The following is a 27360-nucleotide window of genomic DNA, read 5'->3' on the forward strand; positions in this document are numbered from 1 at the left end:
TCCTCGGAGCTGAACTTCGAGGCGGTTCGGGAGCATGCGCGGTGCGGCCCCTCAGCCGGTCGGGCCCGGCGAACGCGAGGAGCCGGTGCCTTCGGGAATCTTCCGTGCGCTACGTCTGCTCACCGGGCTGCGTGGGCTTGGGGCTCGGCCCGGTCTCCGCCTAGAGCGCCAGGCGGGAGCCACGGGCTTTGATCACTCGCCGCCTGCGTCTGTGCTCCAGTGGCCGCAACTGCCCCGGCGGCTGTTCTGGAAGAGATCTGAGAGCGGGGTGGCCTGGGTCGTGAGAGCCCCGCACTTCTCGCGTTGTGGTGAAGAAGAAGCGTTATTCCCAAGGGGTGAGTATCGGCCGCGCGCTCCCCGGCCGGCGCGGGCCAGCGGTGACCACCGGAGTCGCCTCTGAGCGGGTGTTCCCGGGGGAGGATGCTTCCGAGCCCGCCGTGGAAGTGCGGTCGCCGCGCCGTCGAGATGCGCCCCGGAGCCTGTGACCCGCGTGCGGGGCGCCGAGGAGCGCGAAGACCCGGGCCGCCGGCGGGACCTGCCTCTGCCTTGCCCCGAGGAGAGAGGTTCTTAGAGTTCAGGTGCTTTAGATGTGGCATCTGAAAGAGCACCCCGAATATGCGAGGGGTTCTTTTTCTTTCCAGAGCTTGCTATTAGTGTAACCAATTGAATTATTTTGCACTCTTAAAATAGGGCATGCTGGACATGCGCACTTGTGACATGTCATCTTCGCTTAATGAAAGAAACAACTTACATTGATTTATTTTCTTTTCCCAGTGACTCACCCCGTGTTAAAATAACGAGTTAAATAAAATGTTCCGTAACTTGTCCTGGGAAACTCTGGCGGGGGCGAAGTGAGGAAACTTGGTAGTATGGAAAGCAGCACAGCAGTGTTATGTACGCTTTCATTTATTCAAATGTTCAGCAAATGTTTAATGGCCGCTTTCTGTGTGAGGCGTTGTGCTTAGCGCTTTAATCCTAGAGAAATTTAGAAAGTGTTTAAAACTTCTAACAAACCTTGTACATTTGGGGAAGGGGAGATGTGGGAGTAAAGAAACTGCTGCAAAACTAATGTTCCAGGTTATATTGGTACATTATGGCATAAGTACAAGTAGAACTGAAGTTCCATTCACCTTATAATCTGAAATAATGCATACGGATAAATGTGTCCAAACCTTGAAATCATTTGGCCAAACTATCATACTGAATAAAATCCTTGCAGGGTCTCCCATCTTTCTAGGGCTCTTCTGGTATAGGAATTTAGGAACAATGAGAGTGGAGAAAGAGAAGATGTCTAGAAATATTGGGTTGGCCAAAAAGTTCCTTTGGTTTTAAAGTAAAAATAAAAGATACATATTTCATTTTCACCAAGAACTTTATTAAACAACGTATTCACCGTTTTGTTCCACTACCTTCTGCCATTTTTCAGGCAACTTCATAATTCCACCTTCCCGAAACTTTTTATCATTTTGAGCAAAGAACTGTTCCAGGTGCCTTGTACAGTCTTCCAGGGATTTGAAATTTTTTCCATTAAGAGAATTTTGTAAAGACCTAAATAAATGGAAATCCGAAGGTGCAATGTCTAGTGAATACGGCGGATGAATCAGAACCTCCCAGCCAAGCTGTAACAGTTTTTGCCTGGTCATCAAAGACACATGCGGTCTTGCGTTATCCTAATGGAAGATTATGCGTTTTCTGTTGACTAATTCCAGACGCTTTTCGTCGAGTGCTGCTTTCAGTTGGTCTAATTGGGAGCAGTACTTGTTGGAAATTAATCGTTTGGTTTTCCGGAAGGAGCTCATAATAGAGGACTCCCTTCCAGTCCCACGACATACACAACATCACCTTCTTTGGATGAAGACAGGCCTTTGGTATGGTTGGTGGTGATTCATTTTGCTTGCCCACGATCTCTTCCATTCCACATTATTGTACAGTATCCACTTTTCATCGCCCGTCACAATTTGTTTTAAAAACGGAACGTTTTCATTATGTTTAAGTAGAGAATCGCAAGTGGAAATATGGTCAAGAAGGTTTTTTTGGCTTAACTTATGTGGAACCCAAACATCAAAGCGATTAACATAACCAAGCTGGTGCAAATGATTTTCAGTGCTTGATTTGGATATTTTGAGTATGTCGGCTATCTCCCACGTCGTATAATGTTGATTGTTCTCAATGTCTCGATTTGATCGCTATCAACTTCAACTACTCTACCCAACCACGGAGCATCGTCCAGCGAGAAATCTCCTGCACGAAACTTCGCAAACCACGTTTGACATGTTTGATCAGTCACAGCACCTTCTCCATACACTGCACAAATCTTTTTTTTTGCATTTCAGTTGCATTTTTACCTTTCTTGAAATAATAAAGCATAATATGCCAAAAATGTTGCTTTTCAGCAACATTTTGCATTTCGGCAAAATGGCTACACAAAAATTCACCAATTTTGATGAGTTTTTTTTAATGCACACTGATATGACTGTTGTCACAATACAATCTAACAAAATTGTTTCAAAGGAAGTTAAAAACAACTAAGTGCTACCAGAGCCATCTTATGGAAAAAACCGAATGAACCTTTCGACCAACCCAATACATCTCTTAAATAGCAACATTATAGAGTATGTGTGCATGTGCAAATGATATGTACTCTGTGGTGTTCCTTAAGTACACCTAACTCCTGGAATCATTATTATACAGTGGTACATGTTTTTAAAAATACATATAGCATGTATTTACTGAGATGCATTATTATAACTACACCTAATTGTTATGAACTATATAGGCCCAAATAATGAACAGGCTAAATAGAGGTAGGATTTGAGCTCTAATCGTAGACATAGTTCAGAGGGGGGAAAAAATCAACCCTAAATATATTCAAGTTTAAAGAGCATTATGTGTTTTGGGGGGAAGAAGAGGGAAGCAGTATCAGTCCAGCGGATATCTCAAACTAGTGGGCCAAATCTCATTTGCCAAAGTGTTTTGATTCAGTTTTTTGTTTTTTGTTTCTGTTTTTGTTTTAATTTATTTATTTATTTTTGGCTGTGTTGGGTCTTCGTTTCTGTGCCAGGGCTTTCTCTAGTTGCAGCGAGCAGGGGCCACTCTTCATCACGGTGCGCGGGCCTCTCACTATCGCGGCCTCTCTTGTTGCGGAGCATAGGCTCCAGACGCGCAGGCTCAGTAGTTGTGGCTCACGGGCCTAGTTGCTCCGCGGCATGTGGAATCTTCCCAGACCAGGGCTCGAACCGGTGTCCCCTGCATTGGCAGGCAGATTCTCAACCACTGCGCCACCAGGGAAGCCACAGTTTTTTGGGTTTTTTTTTTAAGTTGCTGTCATTTGAAGGTCAGGAGACTTAACATAAAAGTCTATATTTCTGAAAAATCAGATTTAGAAAAACCAGATCTGTACATGGCAGTCATCCAAGGCAATAGTCAGTTGTAAGTGATTTGCAGCTCTCTTCGCTATGAACAGAAAGCCTCTCCAGTTGTCCAGTCCTCCAATTTACCATCACCCCCCTCTAGCCTCTTCAGCACTGAGGCTTGGTGTAAGTTACCTTTTCATTTTATCGTTTCTTTATTTGGGGCATGTTTTACTTAGGTGTGTCATCCTGCCTGGCGTTTGAATTTGCAACTCCATCTATATAGGGTAAGAGGGAAGAAGGACCTTAATTTATATTACTTGTTTCCAGAATAAAGTGTCATATCGAGTCCTCCAGACAGTGCTGTGAAGGACTGTTTTGTCAAGAGGTGCGGTTACCTTCCGTGATGTCAGCCTCAGAAGATGAATCTGCCTCAGATATCCCTAGAGTCCTTTAACTCAGTAAGCTGCAGTTTTGTCATCTGAACAACCTGGATGATCATAATATTCCCTCTCCTGCCTGCCACCTGAGATTATGGTGAAATGTGACCGTGAAATATGAAAGTGCTTTTTTAAATGTAAAACCATTAAACAAATTAGTTGCAATAACTCTAAAGCAGCAATTTTCTTATCTGGAGGTACAGATTTACTTTTACCTCCCAGTGACCTCTCTTCCCAAAGTGGGGGAGGGGGAGGGGAAATATATGGCCACAGACAAGAGATACTCTGATTGGGGTTGATTTAGAAAAGAACAAAAAAAAATGTACAATTGCCCTTTTAAATTATAGAATATTTTGACATGAGGGGTTTTTTTGTGGGGAGGGGGAGAGGGAGAGGGATGATGGTAGTAAAAGAGAAAAGATGAGAGAGAGGTGAGAAATGACCTTTGCTAAACCCTGCTGCTTAACATACTTTGATCGCATCAGATTTGAACTATTATAGTCATCTAAATTTGGAGACAGATGGTCTGCTTTTGTTTTTTGAAATAAAAATTCATTTTCCCATGGATTTCTGAAGTTTTTAGAAATGTATTTCAGAGATGTTCTCTGTTTATTTGATCCAAATGGAAAACTCTTTTATTAAGCTCTCTGCCTTATTTCTTTACTTTGAGAAACTTTCCTCATATAAGAGCAATTCCTGGTAGTTACACTTTGGATCCACTCTTTCCAAGTAAAATTCTGTTCTTTGCTATATTTATATCCTAGTGGGATTATATATGTTGTAACAGAATAACCATACTGAGTTCTATACTGATATCCAAAACAGTTGGGATCTTCAATTCCACACAGCTGTGTCTCCCTCTTACTCTACTTATTTGCCCATTTTTCGGAGCTTTTCTGTCACAAAACCAGAGGGTCTGCCATGAGAAGGGCAGTTGTAGCCCAGTATGGGGATGAGGGGGATGAAGTCCCTGAATCCTGAAAATTGGGAACAGAGTACTGTCATACATCATTCTTGCCAAACATTGGGTGAGTTTAAGCTGGGACCTCACTCTCTAATGTAAATATTCAAAATTGATTTATATTTTTAAGTAGTGTTCTATAAATGTACTATCTAGAGTTTAAAATACTGTTTTATGTTCCAAACTATACTCATGCTTCAAGGGGTAACCTTTAGTTCTCCTTTGAAATTTACAGTTATCTTGTGTGAGTCTCTGATGAGTTTTTAAGCTTTGATTTTATTTTCTAAATGTATATATTAATGACAGAAGAGTATAAACATTATTAATCTTTTCATTTTGAGATTCATTAATTGCCTGAGTTTCTTAGAGTTTTTATCTTTTAATAGTATAGCCACCAAAACTAATACTGATGTTTAACCTTAATAACCAAATAAAGTCCCAATGTCTTTGGCAGCTCTGCACCGAAACAGTATTATGAAAGTTTCGTTTAAGATCCAGAGATCAGTAAATCCTACTCTGCCTCTAGTTTCTGTCATACTTGGTAAACACCCAGAAAACTTCATGTGTATCACAGGTTCAGCACCCCAAATTCCCTGAACTGACTGTCTGCAGGACCATAACATCTAAGACTGTTCAATATTAAAAATCCTAAAGTCTGACCTTCTCCTCTCCTTCTTCTTCTCTTCTCCTTCTCTTCTCCTTCTTCATCTCTCCCTCTCCCTTATTTTTCTATACTTAATCCCTCACCTCATGAAGACCCTGTCTCTTGACTACCATTTTATCATCGGTAGTCTCTGTCAATAGATTAACTTTCTTCCTTGTCTAGCCACATTACTTGGTTTATTATTTATTCACACCATTATCTAAACTTTCCTTGCCTTTTGTCTTTCTTCCACTTTTTCCCAGCATACTCTCCACTCTAGTTCAGTTTAGCCATTTGCTTTTTCAACAGATATATATATATAAATGTAACTAAATTCTAGTAGTGAAAATCACATAACCAGATTATTGTGGTGATGATATGTCATGGTCTATAATGTAGCTAGCCATTCTTTCCTTTTCCTACCCACAGCTACTGTTTTTTTATCATTCCTTAAACTTTCTACCCCACTTTTTTTTTAAAAACAAAATTCACATTTTGTTTAGGTTGAAAAAAACTATACAAAATTGATTTTCTTCACCAAAAATTACAGCAATATTTTCTGTATTATTCCTAGAAACCACAAAACACTTATTTTTGTAGGTTTTCTAGGTTTTGCTTGTAAATCAAGATGAGGCAGTAGATACAGTCATGGAAAAAGACAGAAAAAAACAGGTAAATCAGTTGTCAGTATCCATGGCCTCTGATCCTGTCTTGACCATGAAACAGAAGTGTTCAACATATACCTGCCAAAAAGCTTAGGAAGATGTAGGCTCAATAAAGGAATATAAACAACAACCAGATGTGGAACAACAATGGCAGGCTCTTCCATTCAAACTTTAACTATAACTTGTTCCTTTAACTTCATTTGATAAAGACAAAATCTACACTGAAATCCTTGTTTGGCAAGCTCACATGTTTCTCTTACAGTCTGATAATTTTCTTAACAGTCCCTTACAGATTTTTAACAGCATACTTAAAACTCCTACTATTCAGAGGTCAGTCATGAGCTTCATTGTAATGTTTATAAAATGTATTCCTTCCTCCCATACCTCCTCAAAATTTATTTCTTCAAAGAACTGATAACTCAATACCTGACAATTGGATCCACAGTGATAAATGTTAATGTCTAAAATGAGTTAACTAATACAATTCCAAAGTGCCATTAGCAGAGATCACACAGTGTAACATGGTACTTTCAATGGAAGAACAGTTAGGTCTCCAAAGCATGGGACTTCAAACAGGCCATTTAAACAGGCAGATTATCAATGACTAATGTACTCAATGGGAGGCCTACAGGTCAAGATATTCAGTGATTAAGTGGCCTACGTACACCTTACAACTTTTCTGTAAGGTATTTTTAGATTTCTTACAGATTTTTTAAAATATCAAATATAAGAGAGAGCCTATTTTAAAAGTCTCTTAGGTATTTTCAATGGTTTCTGAATTATCTATAGGAAGCTCTGACTTACTTGTATAGAGTTTGATATATGTATCCACCATTAAATCCAAATCGTGTTTTGTATCCAAATTTATGTTCAGCAAAGCCAAGTTACTTGACCTTTGGTCTGTCAAAGTGTTCCTCAGGTATGCTTTGAGACGCTTTTGCCGATTTTCATAGCGTTCATTCTCAACCTTCATCACAGGAAGAATACGTAGGACCTTCAGCAATGCATAAACATTAGGAAAATCTTGATGTCTGCCAGATGAAGAGCTTCATAAATAGTGGATGGAAGTTCTGTATTTTTCCCTCTGTGTTTCCACTTGATTCTCCAACAATGCAGCTCAGCAGAGAGTGTGTCAGGATTAGGTAAATCACTTCTGTGCATGTCAGCATGATGCTCCTCTGATGTATTGAATTTGACCTGTCCCATGACAGAGGGTACCAGACATAAGCATTTAAGAGCTTTGAGGTGCTGTTCTGAGAATATATCTTTCAGTTCCTGAATAATGTGTTCCACTGTTGGAACACTTAAGGGTTTCTTTATAGTAACTCTCAGAGGTTAGCTGAGATTCCAGGTTACTGTGCTGAGCTCTGTGCAATTTCCCTGGGAGTTTCATCTGAATGTCAAGTTTGGTTGCCAAATTTGTGGCTTTCTCAAACCAAAATTCATGATAAACTTCGATATTTTCCATCACTTCATTTAGTGAATGCAGCACTGCAGTCAAACTACAGGCTGCAGAGAAGACATCAGAAGTTTGCCCCTGAAGATTTTTCCCAAAGACTCTTGTAAAAGATAGAACATTTTTAAGAACAACAATGGTAACGATGAAATCAAAATCTGCTACTCACTATAGAGTACAAATGCTCAGCCAGCTATACAGTTATTCCATCTAACATTTGTGTCACTATTTATACCATCTAAACATAAAACAAGTGCTTGTAGGAGATCCACGAAGATTTCAAAAGCATCATGCCTGCCTGTCCACTGGAGAATGGCAAATTTCCTTCAGTTCTTTGCCCCTTTCTTCATTGTTCTGAAAGAGGATAGAAATTACATTGTCAAGCTCTAAAAGCAGTTGTGGTGATGGATGGAAAAAAGAACAAACTTCCTCAATTGTTCCTAATGCGACAGATACTCCCATAACAGGCAGTGATCTTGTCAACCACATATTTAAGGCACAGGAAGAGCAGAGTGTGTAGATAGCTTGGGGATATTTCTCTAAAAGTCTAGAAGCAACAACTTTCATTTTGGAAGAAAATCCACTGGACACAATGTAAGCCTGGCCGCAACCGTTCTTCATGTTTAATCCCCACTTCTCAGTTATCGTAGTGTGAAATTTCACAGCCAAAATTTCTGCATCAGCTTCATAAGGCAGGAAGCCCACAAATTGCTCTCTCAGGTTGTGAGCTTCGTCAACAAACCTCACCAACACAGGCAGGTGCTCTTCCCCTGCTGTGTCCACCACATCGTCAGTGATGATGGAAAAGAAGTGAGAGTCTCCCCCTTCCCTGAGGGTTTCTTGCCGAATGCAGCTCTCACAGATCTCTAGCATCTGTTTCTGCTGTGTTTTCGAACAGAACAATGTGTTAACTGCTGTTGTCTCAAAGCGCTTTCTCAGAACCTCTTCGCCAGAATTGATCCGGCACTCAGGCAGTGCTTGAAAGTTATCAGGAGTAAAGAGACCTTCTGGGATTTCATCAGCTTCATGTCCATCCAGAGGTATGTTCTGTTTTTCCATAAGAATCAAAATTTCAAATAAAGATTTTAAGTATTGTTTTCCTTCTCTTCAAGGGTTAAGGGTAAAATGTCTTCATCCTGCTCTTCACCCCCTTCTTCTGCACTGGGGTTCTGAGCATTGCTGTTGTTTATTTCCTTATGTTTTGGTTCCTGTTAAGAGGTTTCACCAATTTTCTTCTGTTTCAGTATCCTGATTTCATCTTCACTCAATTCTTTTATTCGTTTTCTGTGTCTACTGTGTGGATTATTCAAATGGCTGGTAAGATCAAATGTTGTTGGCATTGCATTATCTCGAAGAACTGGCCTATAAGGACTCTCCCAATGACTTCACAAGTATCTGCTTCCGTTAATTTTGAGAAATAAAATAACCCAATCATTCTTTAGTTTTCTGATGCCTCTGCAAAATGTATAGCTCTACAGATCATATAAGTCTCAAAGTGTCTGGCACACAATCGATAATATTTAGTTGATCGGATGTTTTATCTTCTAAGTCTGCTCTCTTACAATTCTCCACCCACTTCTGGCATCTGGCTGGATCCCGCCGGAACGTGAAAAAGGCCGGGTCCGACTGCGTGCTCTTCCACGTGCAGTTGGGGGCCTCGCAGAAAGAAGTTCGGCATCGTTGTCCGCCAGCCGGCCGGCCCAGCCCTCCCCTCCCTGCCTCCTCAGGGCAGCCAGCCCGCCTGTCTGGGCCGGGGAGTGGAGCCGGCCCTCCTTAGGGCCGGCGCGCCGCCTCTGCCCCACTTTTGACCTTGTACTTTCAGCTGCTGGCATTGCTTTCTCGGGGGAAGTAGACTCTCAGTCATGAACTGCAGCACTGACTGCCAGGCCAGCTTAACTTCATCAGCAGATATCCTTCTCTCCTCTCTCAGATGAAAAGGTACCCTTTTTTTCTACACAGCTGATCTTATATGTGTCCTAGATTCCATCCATTCTGTCTCTCCTGAGGCCTTGTTTCATCATTTAACCTTTCCTTTTATCTTTAGTATACCCTTTCCTCACCTTCCCATACCAGCTTCATTTCCCCTTTCCAACAACAACAACAAAACCAGAAATTGGATTTTTCTGATTGGATTATTTTCTGATTTCTGCTCTCTTTCCTCTCCTTCACAGTCAGACTTGTAGAAAATGGAATCCTCTCCCTACCCCATCACCTATTAACTCCTCCACCCACAATATTCTAGTTTCCAGCACCTGTTGTGCTGCCAAGGACTGCACAGCATGCGGGATCTTAGTTCTCCAACCAAGGATCAAACCTGTGCCCCCTGCAGTGGAAGCGCAGTGTCTTAACCACTGGGCCACCAGGGAAGTCCCGTGCCAAGGACTTTCTAATTCCAAAGCCAGTATATCTTGTTAGACCTCTTAAATGCACTTGGCTTTATGGACCACTTCCCAGTCTTGAACTTCTCTTCCTTGGTTTCTTTAACATCAGTTTCTACTGTTCTTCTCCCATCTCTTACACCATTTAAAATTTTCTATACTAATTCTCCTGGGGTCTTGCTCTAATTCCTTTCTCTGGGATTTTTTAGTTGTTTTCTTCTCTTTGGCATATAAACATGTTCAAGTTAATCTAAACAAAGCAAAAAACAAAGCAAAAAACCAAAACTCTTCCTCTGCTGCCCTTAATTGTTGTTCTACAGGGTTTTGTCCTTGATCCTTTTCTCTTTTCATTTTGTGTTGTTCCCTTAAGTAGTATCATAGCTTCAACTACCATCTGTAGGATAATGGTTCCTAAATCTATCCTTAGCCCAGATTCTTCACCCAAGCTCCAGATTGTCTGTGACACCCTTAACCCAGTGTCCAAAGCACTCAGTATGTGTGGAGTTCAAAACCAACCTTGCCTCACAAAACTTATTCTCTGTATTTCCTATTTTTTAATGAAACCAGTATCTATTCAGTCACCCAAGTTAAAACTAAGAGCAACTCTGAAATTACATTTTTTAAAACATTCCACACACAGCACGTTATTTGATTGTGAATTATAAACAGCTTTCCTTTGAAGCCTGTCTTTGTCCTCATTGCTCTGCTTTAGTAGCCATCATCTCTTGACAGTAGCCTCCTAATTGATTTCCTTGTCTCCAAGCTGCCCTCTTCTGGTTCATTCTTTATATTATCAAATAACATACAAGGGAATCCCCATAAGGTTATTATGTTACAAATTGTGTATAAAACATGTTATTTTATTGTACTATTTTCATTTTTATTTTTTCATATTGTTTAATGTTTCATTACATTTTATAGATAAACTCATCAGTTTGTTGTACTAATGGAATTTAACAGAACAGGATACCTTACATGTAGGTATGAATGATATTGGTGCTATATTTTCAAGTCTGTCTTCTTGAGAAGAAAATTTTAAAATTCACCCTCACCTACTCTGTAAAATTGAAATGGTATTTTTATTCAGGTACCTTATTGAAGGCTGGGATCCAAATACAGCAATTCAAGGTATTTTTATAAAGTTCAGCTAAAAGCAGGGACCAATGTTATGAAAATGTCTAGTGTCATGTAAATGAATATGGATGAAAATGTGGATAATAACGCTTTTTTTCCTTTTTATTCTGTTATTTGCTTTGCTGTTAGCACCTTTTCAACTTAATACATTTTAACTAGATTTTTATTTAATATAGCCATTTACTCAAAAAAAAAAAAAACCCAAAATAGGAACCTTAAAAATTAAGGTAGTAATGTATTCATATTAAATATTTCTCTGTAGATTTTTAGAATCTCATCACTGCTACCATAATAAATCATTTTTTTTACATAATCTGTTAGTTGGTTAGAGAAATCAAGGATCTTTTCACATAATTTATCGCATTAATCTTGTTTGATCAACACTAATCCTTCATTGATTATTTTTAGCTTCTGGTGAGGCCCATGGTCATTGAATGTATGGATGTGTATACTTAAAGGATCTCAAAACTCGACCCATGAGAAGGCAAATTTTAAACCCCATTGTGAGTTGTTCAAGGATCTTATTCCTTTAGTAAAGTTCCTTTTTTTTTTTTTTAATAAATTTATTTATTTATTTTTGGCTGCATTGGGTCTTCGTTGCCGTGTGCAGGCTTTTTCTAGTTGCGGCGAGTAGGGGCTACTCTTCGTTGTGGTGCGTGGGCTTCTCATTGTGGTGGCTTCTCTTGTTGCAGAGCGTGGGCTCTAGGCACATGGGCTTCAGTAGTTGTGGCGCACGGGCTTAGTTGCTCTGCGGCATGTGGGATCTTCCCGGACCAGGGCTTGAACACGTGTCCCCTGCCTTGGCAGGCAGATTCTTAACCACTGCACCACCAGGGAAGTCCCAAGTTTCTCTTTTATCCTTTTCAGTTTTCTTAAATTAAAATCTTCATTACAACTCTCATTGTTAAATATGGAAAGCAAAAGAAAACTAATTTGTTTATTATTAGAACACAGAGTTAGGCCATAACTAATTTTTGTGCTTAGTATATCCAGAAGTTTTTGAAAATTTAGAATTCTAAAGTTAGAATTTAGAAACTATCCTAAAGAATATTAATCATAGTTACAAATCTCAAATTCTTATCTGTCAAAAAATTCAGACTTTGTTATATCCTAAATTTGGCACCATAGGGCATGGAAGAAATTATTTTGAACTGGAAAAGCTTTAAGTATATAGGTATTATCAGTCAGTCATCTTTACCATAGGAGGAGCCTTGGAATGGCTCTTCTAGAATGATAATTTCTGAACTTGGCAATATAGCAGAATCAGCTGGAGAATGTTTTAAAAAGACGGATTCCTGGGACCTACCATATGAGATGCTGATTTAACAGACTTAGTATGGTGGGGAGGGGTGTCAGGAATTTCATTTTTCAAAGCTTCTGAGGATTGGGAACCAACGTGTTAGACCGTATAAATTGACAAACTCTAATTCCTGGACTGCCAATTGAGTAAACTGAAAAATGTACCCCTAAGTAAGTGAATGATTTGACTTCCTTGATGGAGCTATTGATCATAATCTATTGTAATATTTTGAGATTGCCTTTTAGGACTAGCAGCATAGTAGGTATTAAGCCATTTATTTTATTTTTATTTATTATTTTTAAAAATAAATTTATTTACTTATTTATTTATTTATTTATTTTTGGCTGCTTTGGGTCTTTGTTGCTGCGTGTGGGCTTTTCTCTAGTTGCGGTGAGTGGGGGCTACTCTTCGTTGTGGTGCGCGGGCTTCTCATTGCGGTGGCTTCTCATTGCGGAGCATGGGCTCTAGGCGCGTGGGCTTCAGTAGTTGTGGCACACAGGCTCAGTAGTTATGGCTCACGGGCAGAGCACAGGCTCAATAGTTGTGGCACACGGGCTTAGTTGCTCCGCAGCATGTTGGATCTTCCTGGACCAGGGCCCAAACCCGTGTCCCCTGCATTGGCAGGTGGATTCTTAACCACTGAGCCACCAGGGAAGTCCCAAGCCATTTATTTTAGAAGCAAATAGGTAAAAGATGCTGTTGCTTCTTGAGGTCTGTACTGTTTCATGATACTATGTATCATCAGAGAGGAGCATATTTTTCTTTGGCAGGAAAGCCTGTGCCCACTTTATTTAAAAACTGCATCAAGCAAGTTACTTGGACATACGTTTTAAAATATGGGCCAGGATACAACTTGTTTATTCACTTTGAGATTGAAATTCAATAATTCAACAAGTATTTATTGAATGTAATATTCTAGGCACCATTCTGGGTGTTGCTGATACAACAGTGAACAGAATAGACTAACACCCCTTCCTTTACAGAGCTTACATTCTAGTGGGAGACAAACAATAAACAACTTAAATAAGTACAATATATAGCTTGTGAGATGGTGATAAGTGCTGTGGAAGAAAGTAAATGTGGGAAAAGGAATAGAAAATGTCAGGGTGATGGGGTAAATGTTTAGAATTAAAGGGATCGTCATGGAAAGCCTCTCTAAGAAGATGACATATGGTTAAAGACCTGAAGGGAGAGAGGGAGCAAGCCATGTGCATATTAGGTGTCACTTGTGACCGTACCCAGCTTGGACCCTACTGTCAGCCATCTTCAGTGTCCTTAGCAGGACCCTAGATTCATTCATTTCCTTAACTTTCTATTCTGCTATTATGGTAATTCCCAATCTAGGGTAGTTTTCAACAGCTCCTCCTCCTAAGCTGATGAGTATCATAACCAAACTATGTTAGTTTGACTGTAAATTTAAATTATTTAACGCTTCTCTAGTGCTGCTGTTTGTTAAACTGGACAGATGAAAGAAAAATGAGTGAAGAGAAAATGCAAAGGCAAGAAAATGAACAGTTATAGACCACTTGTTAGAGAAATTTGGCAATAAATGGAAAGAGGATAAATATGATAACACCTACAGGAAGCTGTAGGGTCTGTTTGCTTATCACTATGACCATATGACAAATGTGAGTGATACTCTGACTCTAATCCTTGCAGAATTTAAGCAGTAATACAATATCTGTGCTATTCCATGCTTTAAAGGTCTTTGCAGAATACCTGCAAATACTGAAACTAAGCAGCATTGCCATCTTATACAAATTACCAATTAACCATGACTTACTTCCTCAGAGCCTTGGATCTTAAGGTCCTGGGATAATGTAAATTTATCCAGAGACTATTGGCTGGACAAAAACATAGGAGATTTTCTTGTCCTTGCGCATCCTCCACGTCATAGGTGTAAAGTAGTGCCCACGCTGAACCAACTCAAGAGAAAGTTACTTTTGGAAAGATTGTTTATAAGCTCCAAAATTGAAATGAGGACCCAAGTCCCTTTCTACTAGTTCTGTTCCTCTACTTGACCCAGCACTGTAACTGTTCACATTCGTATAAGGGGAAAGGCATTGGGCGTAGAGAGATTTTATTGGAGAAAATTTACGGCCACCTTTACCCTTTTCCTGAAAGTTCTTTGATCTGACCATGCTTTAGAAAACTCCTGAAATTCATATGTCAAATAGGGAAAGCAGACATTATTCACTTATATTCTTGCTTTCAGAGACTTTAGCTAAATTCAGAGTCTAAAGATAAAATTTCTTATGAAAAAAACTTTAAAGGGGAAAGTGTAGATTTTTTTATTATTTTAAGGTATTCTTTGAACTCTAGCAGTGAATGGAGATGAAAGCAAAGTATGAAAGTGTCCTGCTTCCCTTTAAGCTAATTGCTAATTCTTTTAAAATATATTCTCATTATGATTTGATTTATCACTCATAAAAAAAGGTATTTCTAGTTCAACTTCTACATTTTAACCATCCAAGAGTTCAGCTAGCCCACAGGAAGTCCTACCTATTACCTCCCAAAGGATTGTGTTTATTGAGAGTTTTAGATTTGAAGAAAGTAAAAGCTTTCTTCCAAAGCTTTAGTATAGATTTTTATAGCCAGCCAGGTTACAGCTAAATACCTCCCTGTTATGGGTCTTAGTGTTCACTTGATGTTCTTCTCATTAGGTTCCCAAACTCCTAATCATGTCCACTTCTTCAGGTTAAGCTTTGAATACTCCAGAAACTCTTCACATAGGGCACCATAACTATGGGCTAGCATTTTTCTTGCCTTTTAGATTTGAGTCTTTCAGTGTGAACCTAGTTTGGCCCTAAAGACAGCATATTCTATACAGGGTTAGCAAACTGTTTCTTAAAGGGCCAGATAGTAAATATTTTAGGCTTGCAGGCCATATAGCCTCTGTCACAACTACTGAAGTCTGCCATTGTAGCCTGAAAGCAGCCATAGACAACATAAACAAATGGGCGAGGCCGTGTTCGAGTAAAACTTCATTTACAAAAACATATCGCTGAGTTTCCCACCCCCTGTTCTATACAGTTCCCATCTGCTATGGGTTAATTTTATTTCCTTCCTCAGGGCTAAGACAAAACGAATTTGCACTTTGTCTTATCATAACTTGAAGAATATGCTGTACCATCACTTTTCCCATTTCACTATCCTAGTACCTATTTAAGCCTTCTAGATGTCTTAAACACCTGGTTCACATCTTTTTTTGAGGTGAGATTCCTATAAGATAAAATTAACCATTTTAAAGTGAACAATTGAGTGGCATTCAGTGCACTCACAAAGTTGTACGACCACCACCTCTATCAAGTGAAGAAACATTTCATCACTCCACATCCACTAACCATCTGCTCCCCATGACCCGTTTCCTCAATCCCTGGTGACTATCAATCTGTGTTCTGTCTCTATGGATTTACCTATTCTTGATAATTCATATAAATGGCATCATACAATATATGATCGTTTGTGTCTGGCTTCTCTGACTTAGCATAATGCTTTCAAGGTTCATCCACATATAGCATAAATTAGTACTTCATTTCTTTTTATGGCTGAATAATGTTCTATTGTATGTATATACCACAGTTTGTTTATCTATTCATCTGTCTATGGACATTTGGGTTGTTTCCACCTTTTTGCTACTGTGAATAGTGGTGCTGTGAACATGCATGTATATGCATTTGTTTGAGTACTTGTTTTCAACTTTTTTGATTAATGGATATGAGAGAACAGTGATTTGCAAATATCGCTGTTTGGGGATTACTTAAGGGCTTGTTAAATGTAGACTTCCTTGTCTCATGTTACACCTGGGGAATCAGAATCTCTGAAGAGGGACCCAGGAATTTTTATGTTTTTTATGCACTCAAAGTGATTCTGCTGCCAATAGGCCACATTTGGGAATTGCTATAATAACAAGCTTAGGATTCAGAATTGAAATTGATAGGCCAAAATGTTGAGCTAAAACCAATAAGATGGTATTTACTGAGAAAATAATACAGTCCTAAAACTGTTGATTTTTTAAAGATTGCACTGACAAGATGTGGAGGCCTGTTCTAGTCATTCATATGAAAAACAGCAGGGCAGGGAATTTTACTTGATGTAGTATGATGCAGCTGATTAAAAAGTGAATATACTTTAAAGGTTGACATTTAAAGTTTCATATTGGGATCATAGGAAATAGTAGGCTTACTATACACTTCTGCCACATTTCAAGTACTGAGTTCAACTCTATATATCACATTTTCAATCACTGAAAAACCAAGTTGGGTAATAACCGAGTCTCATCTCTTCTGTATATAGCATTATCCAAAGGAATTGAAATCAGGATCTCAGAGAGATACCTGCACTTCTATTTTCACTACAGCATTATTCCCAACAGTCCAGATATGGAAACAACCTAACTGTCCATCAACAGATTAATGGATAAAGAAGATGTGATACATACATACAATAGAATATTATTCAGTCTTAAAAAACAAAAAAGAATCTAACATTTGTGACAGCGTGGATGGATGTGAAGGACATTGTGGTAAGTGAAATAAACCAAACACAGAAAGACAAATACTGTATGATCTCATGTATATGTGCAATCTAAAATAGTCAAACTCATAAAAGCAGAAAGTAGAATGGTGGTTACCAGGGGCTGGGAGGGGGAAGATTGGGGGAAGTAGGGTGTTTTCAGTCAAGGGATACACAAGTTTCATTTATGCCAGATGAATAAGTTCTGGAGATTTAATATATAGCATGGTGACTATAGGTAACAATACTGTACTGTATACTTGAAATTTGCTAAGAGGGTAAATCCCAAGTGTTCCGACGAGACACACACACACACACACACACACACAAGCTAACTAGTTGAGATGATTGATATGTTAATTAACATAATTGTAGTGATTATCTCACAATGTATACATCAAATCATCAAGTTGTATACCTCAAGTATACAAGATTAAAAAAAAACTTTTAAGTGTTTGTTGGATTCAACTATCTTGTACAAACTACCATTCCATTCTCTTGATCCATTATCAAGTTTTAAAAAACACCTTCTCAGTAACAACCCAAGTGCCCATCAACAGACGACTGGATTAAGAAGATGTGGTACATATATATACAATGGATTATTACTCAGCCATAAAAAGAATGAAATACTGACATTTGCAGCAACGTAGATGGACCTAGAGAATATCATGTTTAGTGAAATAAGTCAGACAGAGAAAGACAAATACTCCATGATATTACTTATATGTGGCATCTAAAAAATAATACAAATGAATGTATGTGCAAAACAGAAACAGACTCACAGATACAGAAAACAAACTTGTGGTTACCAAGAGGAGAGGAAGAGAGGGAAGGACAAATTAGGGGTATGAGATTAATGGATACAAACTATAAAATAGATAAGCAACAAGGATATGCTGTATAGCACAGGGAATTATACCTATTATCTTGTAATAACCTATAACGGAGTATAACCTGCAAAAATACTGAATCACTATGCTGTACACCTGAAACTAACACACTATTGTCAATAAACTATACTTCAATGAAAAAAACACACCTTGTCTGTGATCACTGCCTCCATTTCTTTACCTTCCTATTCTCTTCTTAAATATACAGTAGTCTCCCCTTACCTGCAGTTTCACTTTACGCGATTTCAGTTACCTCTGGTCAACCGCAGTTTGAAAATATTAAGTGGAAAGTTCCAGAAATAAACAATTCATAAGTTTTAATTTGCGTCCTGCCATTCTGAGTAGTGTAATGAAATCACGTTCCTCTCCATCCTGTGCAGGACGTGAATCATCCCTTTATCCAGCACATCCCACCTGTTAGTCACTTTGTAGCTGTCTCGGTTATAAGTTCAACTGTTGTGGTATTACAGTACTTGCATTCAAATAACGCTTATTTTACTTAATAATGGCCCCAAAGCACAAGAGTAGTGATGCTGGCAAATCGAATATACCAAGAGAAGCTATAAAGTGCTTCCTTTATGTGAAAAAGTGAAAGTGTTGGTCTTAATAAGGAAAGGAAAAAATCATATGCTGCGGTTGCTAAGATCTACGGTGAAAATGAATCTTCTATCCCTGAAATTGTGAAGAAAGCTAAAGAAATGTGTGCTTGTTTTGCTGTCACACCTCAAATTGTAAAAGTTAATGGCCACAGTGGGTGATAAGTGCTTAGCCAAGATGGAAAAGACATTACATTTGTGGGTGGATGACATGAACAGAAAACGTGTTCTGACTGACGGTAACATGTACCAGGAAGCACGGAGCCTGTACAAAGACTTCAGCAAGAGAATGCATTAAACGAGTGACACCAGGCCATTTACTGCAAGTAAGGGATGGTTACACAGATTCAGGAATAGTTTTGGACTGAAAAATATAACAATTACTGGAGAGGCTGTGTCTGCTAGTGAAGAAGCGCTGGTAAATTTCCAGCAGAGCTGAAGTTGAGACCAACCACATTCACATAACTTTTATTACAGTATATGGTTGTAATTGTTCTATTTTATTATTGGTTATTGTCAATCTCTTACTGTGCCTAATTTATAAATTAAATTATATATATATATGACATAGGAAAAAACATAGTATATATAGGGTTCGGTACTATCTGCATTTTCAGGCGTCCACTGGGGTCTTGGAATGTGTTCCCCACAAATAAGCAGGGACTACTGTGTCTACTTTGCTTTGACCATTGAAAGAGATCACCAGAGATCACCAACAATCCAGTCAAATCCTGCAGCTTTTCTTGTGGCATCTGGGATCATTAACCACTCTCTATGTATACTTTAATTTTTAAATTTTGGACACAGTTTTATTCGTTTGTCTCAGTTTTCTGGTAGTTCTCTCTTCCTTCTCACTGCAGATGTTTGATAAGACTCTTGTCTTTGGCTTTCTGCTTTTATTCCTATACTCCATTTTTTTTTATCACATTTTCTTTTCAAATCATAAGTATTTGGTAAAGTTTATATAGTAGCTCATAAAAAGAATGACTGTTTTATATTTGTTTTTAGAGACCACATCTGTTTTATTCTATAATGCACTAAAGCATTAATAGTCTTTTAGTGTTTAATAGGCTAAATAAAATTAAACCAGAAACTGAATTTTGCCTGAGAGTTAGAAATTTCCTTCCCAGTATTTATTCAGGTGTTCTGGGAGGAAACCTAACTGGTTAACTCATTTCTTATTTCTTACAAGAACTGCTTAATTAAATCTCTCTCTGGTATCTCTCTTCCCTTTGAGACCTTTTGCTTGTGCTTTTTATAGTACTTACCTGAGGAAATGTTCTTCCCAACAGGTGGCATATGTACCAGAAAAATCAACACTAGCAACCTTTACTAGAATTTAGAAAAGTCACTTTTTGAACTCATATTAACATTAATGTTCTATTAAGGTAGTGATTGCTATTTATAAACACTAAGATATAATTCTTCCCATCTTCTTCTCTGGCCTTTATCCCTGAGAAAACTGCCTTGATAATATGAACAGATGTCAGTTTTCCACTTTTTGAAATAAGCAACAGGGAATTCCCTGGCGGTCCAGTGGTTAGGACTCCGCCCTTCCCCTGCCGGGGGCCCAGGTTGAATATCTGGTCAGGGAACTAAGATCCCGCAAGCCACGTGGTGTGGCCAAAAAGAAAAAAAAAAGAAACTAAGCAACATTGGAACAATACAAAAATCTTAAGTGTCTTTTAGCATATTTTCAGTAGGCATTCCTAAAGAATACCTTCCATTTAATTTTATCTTCTCTAATAAAGATACAGTATTCATTCAACATCTCTTATATGCTGCTTAGCAATTCTGTTAAGCACCTCCATATGCCAGACATAGTACTAAACATGGCTACAGAGGTTGGGAAGAGCCCTTGCCCTCAAGGAGACAGGTAAGTAAACCAGCAAATATAATAGAGTAAGTGCTATGATACAGGACAAACTATCCATTCCTTTCCATTCTACAAGTATTTATGGAGTACCTACTGTCCTGGAACTCTGCTTGGCTCTGAGAAATCAGTATTGGGCAAGACGGACCAGGTCCCTTCCCTCATGAAGCTTGGCTTTGTGTGGACTTGCAAGGCCTTACATGAAGGGATTTTGCACTGCTGTTCCCATTACCTGGAATGTTCTGTCTTTGCATGGCTGACTTCTCAGTTTAAATGTCACTACCTTAGAGTCAACTTTCCCTGACTGTCTTATTTAATATTGTCCTTCTCCCCCAGTCACTGCCTATTGCATTATCTTGGATTTCCTACAAAGCAATGATTACTTTCAGAAATGATATTTTTTATTTACTTGTTTATAGTCTGTCTGTCTTTTGAGAACAGGGACTTAGCCTCGTTTGGTCATTACTGTATCTCTAAGTGAACAGTTCTTGGCACATTTGGGGCACCTAATAAATATTTGCTGAATGGACAAATCAATGAATAGATGGATAGTGCTGGAGAAAGATATTCAACAAATAAGGTAATTTCAGATAGTGAAGGAGTGGGTACTCAGAGAAGGTATATGGAAGGGTGGAGGTAGGGAAGTCTGATGTCCAGTACTTTAGAACCCCTGACCTTATTCCCACTCCACCTTTATCTCTTCTGTTACCCTTTCTTCATAGTGCCTATTCCTTAAGCCCTTAATGTTGATGATCTCTTGGCCACAGAAAATAATGTTTATATCTTAACAGTTGAAAATCCTCTCTAAAATTTTGCTTGGCTGATGACCTTTACTTCATGGTTTTTAAGCTTTATTCTTTCCACTAAGGCAAAATGGCAAAATATCTGTAGATTTTTCCAAGATGCAAATGATGAGCCCATTTGCTTTTTTTTTTTTTCTTACTTTGTGGTCAGCTTCCATGTCTAAAAGCCTATGACCCTGTTTCTGATTGAATTTAAAAAATTTTAATTGATATTTTTCCTCTAGTAATCTTGGAATGGATATCTGGGATTCTGACGAAGCAGCAAATCTCCCTTCCAATTCTATGGAAGAATCCATGGATTAGCCCTCAAATGAAGACTTTCATGTGTAAAAGAGACATGATTCCTGCGCATTGCAACTACTGAGCCCATGCGCCGCAACTACTGAAGCCCGCGTGCTCTAGGGCCCGCGTGCCGCAACTACTGAGCCCACATGCTGCAACTACTGAGACCCACACGCCTAGAGCCCATGCTCCACAACAAGAGAAGCCACCGCAATGAGAAGCCCACGTGCTGCAACAAAGAGTAGCCCCCGCTCGTCGCAACTAGAGAAAGCCCATGTGCAGCAATGAAGACCCAACGCAGCCAAAAAATTAAAAAAAGAGAGACATGATTTTATATTAATATTTTAAGAAAGTTATGAAACATATTCTTTGATAATGGTAAATAGAGGAAAAAACCCATGGGACTGAGAATCAGGAAATGTGCATTCAAACCTTATCTCTGCCACTTAGAAACTGTACATAATCTAGAGCAAGTGACATAACCTTTTCAGGCCACTGTTGTTTAATTTGTAACATAAAGCAACTCGACCAGATCAGTTAGCTTTTCTTAAGATGTATCATAAGGATATAGGAAAACTAGTTATTTCATGAGATATTATTAGTTTTACAGGAATAAAAAGTGTTTAAGTCAAATAAGTTTTGGAAACGCAAACTGCTATCACCATGAACATTAGCTTATGAAAAACCCTTAGAATTCCTGAAGTAAAGAGTTTATTAGGGACTTCCCTGGTGGCGCAGTGGTTAAGAATCTGCCTGCCGGGCTTCCCTGGTGGCGCAGTGGTTGAGAGTCTGCCTGCCAATGCAGGGGACGCGGGTTCGAGCCCTGGTCTGGGAAGATCCCACATGCCGCGGAACAGCTGGGCCCGTGAGCCACAATTACTGAGCCTGCGCGTCTGGAGCCTGTGCTCCTCGCAACAAGAGAGGCCGCGATAGTGAGAGGCCCGCGCACCGCGATGAAGAGTGGCCCCCACTTGCCACAACTAGAGAAAGCCCTAGCACAGAAACGAAGACCCAACACAGCCATAAATAAATAAATAAATAAAATATTAAAAAAAAAAAAAAAAGAATCTGCCTGCCAATGCAGGGGACACAGGTTTGATCCCAGGTCCGGGAAGATCCCACATGCCGCAGAACAACTAAGCCCGTGGGCCACAACTACTGAGCCTGCGCTCTAGAGCCTGCAAGCCACAACTACTCAGCCCGTGCACCCTAGAGCCCATGCGCCACAACTACTGAGCCCATGTGCTGCAACTACTGAAGCCCGCGTGCCTAGAGCCCGTGCTCCGCAACAAGAGAAGCCACTGCAATGAGAAGCCCACGCACCACAACGAAGAGCAGCCCCCACTCGCTGCAACTAGAGAAAGTCCGCATGCAGCAACGAAGACCCAACGCAGCCAAAAGAGAAAAAAAAAAGAATTTACTAAATTTTTATATGTGTAATCTAAAATATGTCACAAATGAATTTATTTACGAAAAAGAAACAGCCTCACAGACATAGAGAACAGACTTGTGGTTGCCAAGGGGGAGCGGGGTGGGGGAGGGATGGATTGGGAGTTTGGGATTAGCAGATGCAAACTATTATATATAGAATGGATAAACAACAAGGTTCTACTATAAAGTACAGGTAACTATATTCAGTTTTGTGTAATAAACCATAATGGGAAAGAGTATGAAAAAGAATATATGTATGTATGCATGTATGTATAACTGAATCACTTTGCTATACAGCAGAAAGTAACACATTGTAAATCAATGGTACTTCAATAAATTAAATTTTTAAAATTTTATTAAATTTTATTTAACCCCACATTTCCCCAACTTACTTGAGCACAGAACTCTTTGTTTTCCCCACAGAACAAGCATTAACAAGACATGGGATACTAATGTTCTCCAAACTATTTGGCAAATATTGAACTAGGTAATTGCTATGATCCCTTCAAAATCTAAAATGCTATGATTTAAAGTAATAATTTGTATTTATTCTACCAATATATCTGCAACTGAATTAAGGCTATCTGTCAAACGGTACTAGAAATCCTTCTATGTATATATATATCTTTATAAACTGATGAAGACAATTTTAAAACTATCTTGAAACCTTGTTTTTCTATCTTTACTAAAAAATGTTTCTGCACTCTTCTCTATTGGCATTTTTCTCATAACTTAATTTCAGAATACACAATAGTATTTTAAAACATGAGGAATATTTGATATTTGTATTTTGTTTTGTTTTTTAAACTAAGATATTATGTAATAATTTCCAACGAATTGAAATTATCTACTGTGAACTGATTTAATACAAGTTAGAACAGACATTAATAGGCTGTTTTTCAATTTTGTTTTTCTTTCAGCCTCAGTTCTCACCTCAAAACATGAAACATTTTGCCACCTTAGCAGTTCTGGAGGAGGAATTCTTGAGCAGTTCCAGGCATTGTGTTAGGCATTAGCTAGCATCACAGGATATGCCTAAAATACATGAGGGGGTGTGCAGAGCTCTTCAGCTTACAGTGGCATTTCAAATCTGCCTTGACACAGTCTCCTTCCCTCACATAGTCGCTGTGCTCCCATTTTAATGAAGCATTTGTTTATCTTCATGATTCAAAACAACTATTATGTTCCTTATGAATAAAATCCTTGTGAAAATCTTTCTTAGAAGTTGGTGCCAGAAGCTTTCTTTTTATTGAAGAATAGTTGATTTACAATATTATATTAGTTTCAGGTGTACAACGTAGTGATTCAAAATTTTTATAGATTATACTCCATTTAAAGTTATTATAAAATATTGACTAAATTCCCTGTGCTATCCAATATATCCTCGTAGTTCATTTATTTTATACATAGTAGCTTGTGTTTGTACCTCTTAATCTCTTATCCCTATCTTTCCTCTCCTCCCTTCCCTCTCCCCACTAGTAACCACTAGTTTGTTCTCTATAAGTCTGTTTCTATTTTATTATATTCATTTGTTTGTTGTATTTTTTAGATTCCAAATATAAGTGATATACAGTATTACAGTATTTATCTTTCTCTTTCTGACTTATTTCACACTAAGCATAATACCCTCCATGTCCATCCATGTTGTTGCAAATGGCAAAATTTTATCCTTTTTTATGGCTGAGTAATATTCCATTGTATGTATACCATACCTTCTTTATCTATTCATCTGCTCATGGACACTTAGGTTGCTTCCATATCTTGGCTGCTATAAATAATACTGAACATCAGGGTGCATGTATCTTTTTTGTGGTGTCTGCCATTTTTTTTGTTGTTTTATAAAAATGGGATCTCGGGGAACTCCCTGGCAGTCCAGTGGTTAGGACTCGGCACTTTCACTTCCGTGGGCCGGGTTCAATCTCTGGTTGGGGAACTAAGATCCCATGAGCCACAGCCCAGTCAAAAATAAAAATTTTAAAAATTTAAAAATAAAAAATAAAAATAGGATCTCAAACAGTACATATTACCCTTCAATGAATACTGTTCCTTAATAGTATATTATAGACATTCCATCAGGTCAATAGATAAAAGACTGAACTCATTCCTGGTAAAAGTTATATAATGGTCCAAAACTATACATTAGTTTATTCTACCATCCTTCTATTGATAATCAAATCTTCTCTAAAAACTTTTGTCTCCACAAATATGGGGTGCATATATCTTTTGAAATTTAGTGTTTTTGTTTTCTTTGGATATATACTCAGGAGTGGAATTACTGGATCATATGGTAGTTCTATTTTTAGTTTTTTGAGGAACCTCTATACTGTTTTCCATAATGGCTGTACCAATTTACATTCTGAACAATGTACTAGGGTTCCCTTTTCTTCACATTCTCACCAACACTTGTTATCTGTGGTCTTTTTGATGATGACCATTCTGACAGGTGTGAGGTGATATCTCAATGTGGTTTTGATTTGCATTTCTCTGTTGATTACTGATGTTGAGCATCTTTTCATGTGCCTGTTGGCCATCTGTATATCTTCTTTGGAAAAATGCCTATTCAGGTGTTCTGCCCATTTTAAAAATCAGGTTGTTTGTTTTTTTGATATTGAGTTGTATGAGCTGTTTATATTTTGGATATTAACCCCTTATCAGTCATATCATTTGCAAATATTTTCTCCCATTCAGTTGGTTGTCTTTTTTTTTTTTAGACAATATTAGGGTTTTTTGTTGTTTAGTTTGGGGTTTTTTGTTTTTTTTTTTTTAATGAAACTTTCCTTTTTGTTCTTGTGACTGGAAAGCAAAGTTCTGACTTTGTGGTCAATTATAATATCTCATCCTGTGTTTTTAATAGTTATCTTTTTGCCATTCTAAATGCTATCTATTCCTCTTTTAAACTCTGTATCAAGTTGGTGTATTTTATGTTTATGTAGTTCCCTATATGTAGTTCTGTAGTTTCCTATGTAATTATGCAGTTCCCTATAAAACTAAAAATGGATTGAACATCTGACCCAGCAGTTGCAGTCTTGAGCATTTATCCTAGAAAAATGAAAACTTGTGTTTACACAAAAAAACTGATATGAATGCTCATAGTGGCTTTATCTATAATAGTCAAAAATTGGAAACAGCCCATATGTATTTATATTAAATATTTTCTATTATAATCTATTAATAGATCTTAGGAATAATGATATAAAAATCAATATATGTTTTTATTATATCTTCTGACATGAAGTCAGTTCAGTAATCCAGCATGTCACCAGCCATATTTTTAAGATTATTTCCTTAACCCATATCATATAAATTGTGGTAAAAGTGATCTGGTTTTGAAACAGTCCTTTAAATGAAAAGATGTTGTGAAATGGGTTGTTCACCAACTTTCAGGAAAAAAAATATTCTGTTTAATACCAACACACTTTTGTTTGGAAATTTACAAGTTGATAGCTGCAAGAGAGAATTTTGTGCTCATTAGCAGATACAAAGAAGGAAAATTAAAACGTGGCACATCCCAATTTAGGGGACATCACAACAAAATTGTGTCCTGCTGACTTGAATAACGGGAGATTTTGCTAATAACTTAGCATTTATCCTTCACTTATTGTTAGAATACTAAGGACTTATAGCATATTTTCCCCCACAGGCCTGGGAAAAAGTCATGACTTCTTAATGATCAGCACCCTCAAAGTGATGTATAATCGTTCTCAATGGTGAAAAACTGAAAACATTTCCACTAAGATCAGGAATAAGACAAGGTTGCCCACTCTCACCACTATTATTCAACATAGTTTTGGAAGTTTTAGGCACAGCAATCAGAGAAGAAAAAGAAATAAAGGAAATCCAAATTGGAAAAGAAGAAGTAAAACTGTCACTATTTGCAGATGACATGATACTATACATAGAGAATCCTAAAGATTCTACCAGAAAAGTACTAGAGCTAATCAATGAGTTTCGTAAAGTAGCAGGATACAAAATTAATGCACAGAAATCTCTTGCATCCCTATACACTAATGATGAAAAATCTGAAAGAGAAATTAAGGAAACACTCCCATTTACCACTGCAACAAAAAGAATAAAATACCTAGGAATAAACCTACCTAAGGAGAAAAAAGACCTGTATGCAGAAAACCAGAATACACTGATGAAAGAAATTAAAGATGATACAAACAGATGGAGAGATATACCATGTTCTTGGATTGGAAGAATCAATATATTGAAAATGACTATACTACCCAAAGTAATCTACAGATTCAATGCAATCCCTATCAAACTACCACTGGCATTTTTCACAGAACTAGAACAAAAAATTTCACAATTTGTACGGAAACACAAAAGACCCCAAATAGCCAAAGCAATCTTGAGAAAGAAAAATGGAACTGGAGGAATCAGGCTCCCTGACCTCAGACTATACTACAAAGCTACAGTAATCAAGACAGTATGGTACTGGCACAAAAACAAATATAGATCAGTGGAACAGGATAGAAAGGCCAGAGATAAACCCACACACATATGGTCACCTTCTCTTTGATAAAGGAGGCAAGAATATACAATGGAGAAAAGACAGCCTCTTCAATAAGTGGTGCTTGGAAAACTGGACAGCTACATGCAAAAGAATGAAATTAGAACACTTCCTAACACCATAC

General features: G+C 38.2%; 1 long non-coding RNA gene across 2 annotated transcripts; it reads left to right on the top strand.

The window, feature by feature from the left end:
- The first annotated feature begins 10 nt into the window (after positions 1-10).
- On the top strand, positions 11-27152 carry LOC309642398. 2 transcript variants are annotated; one of them, XR_014253155.1, is made up of 2 exons: positions 11-335; positions 3681-27152. It is a non-coding gene; the product is annotated as an uncharacterized lncRNA (long non-coding RNA). The 2 variants fall into 2 exon arrangements; XR_014253156.1 differs by having other exon boundaries at positions 9338-27152.
- The last annotated feature ends 208 nt before the right edge of the window (positions 27153-27360 follow it).

This window comes from Balaenoptera physalus, assembly GCF_965194825.1.
Source record: "Balaenoptera physalus genome assembly, chromosome: 14".
Classification (NCBI taxonomy): Eukaryota; Metazoa; Chordata; class Mammalia; order Artiodactyla; family Balaenopteridae; genus Balaenoptera; species Balaenoptera physalus.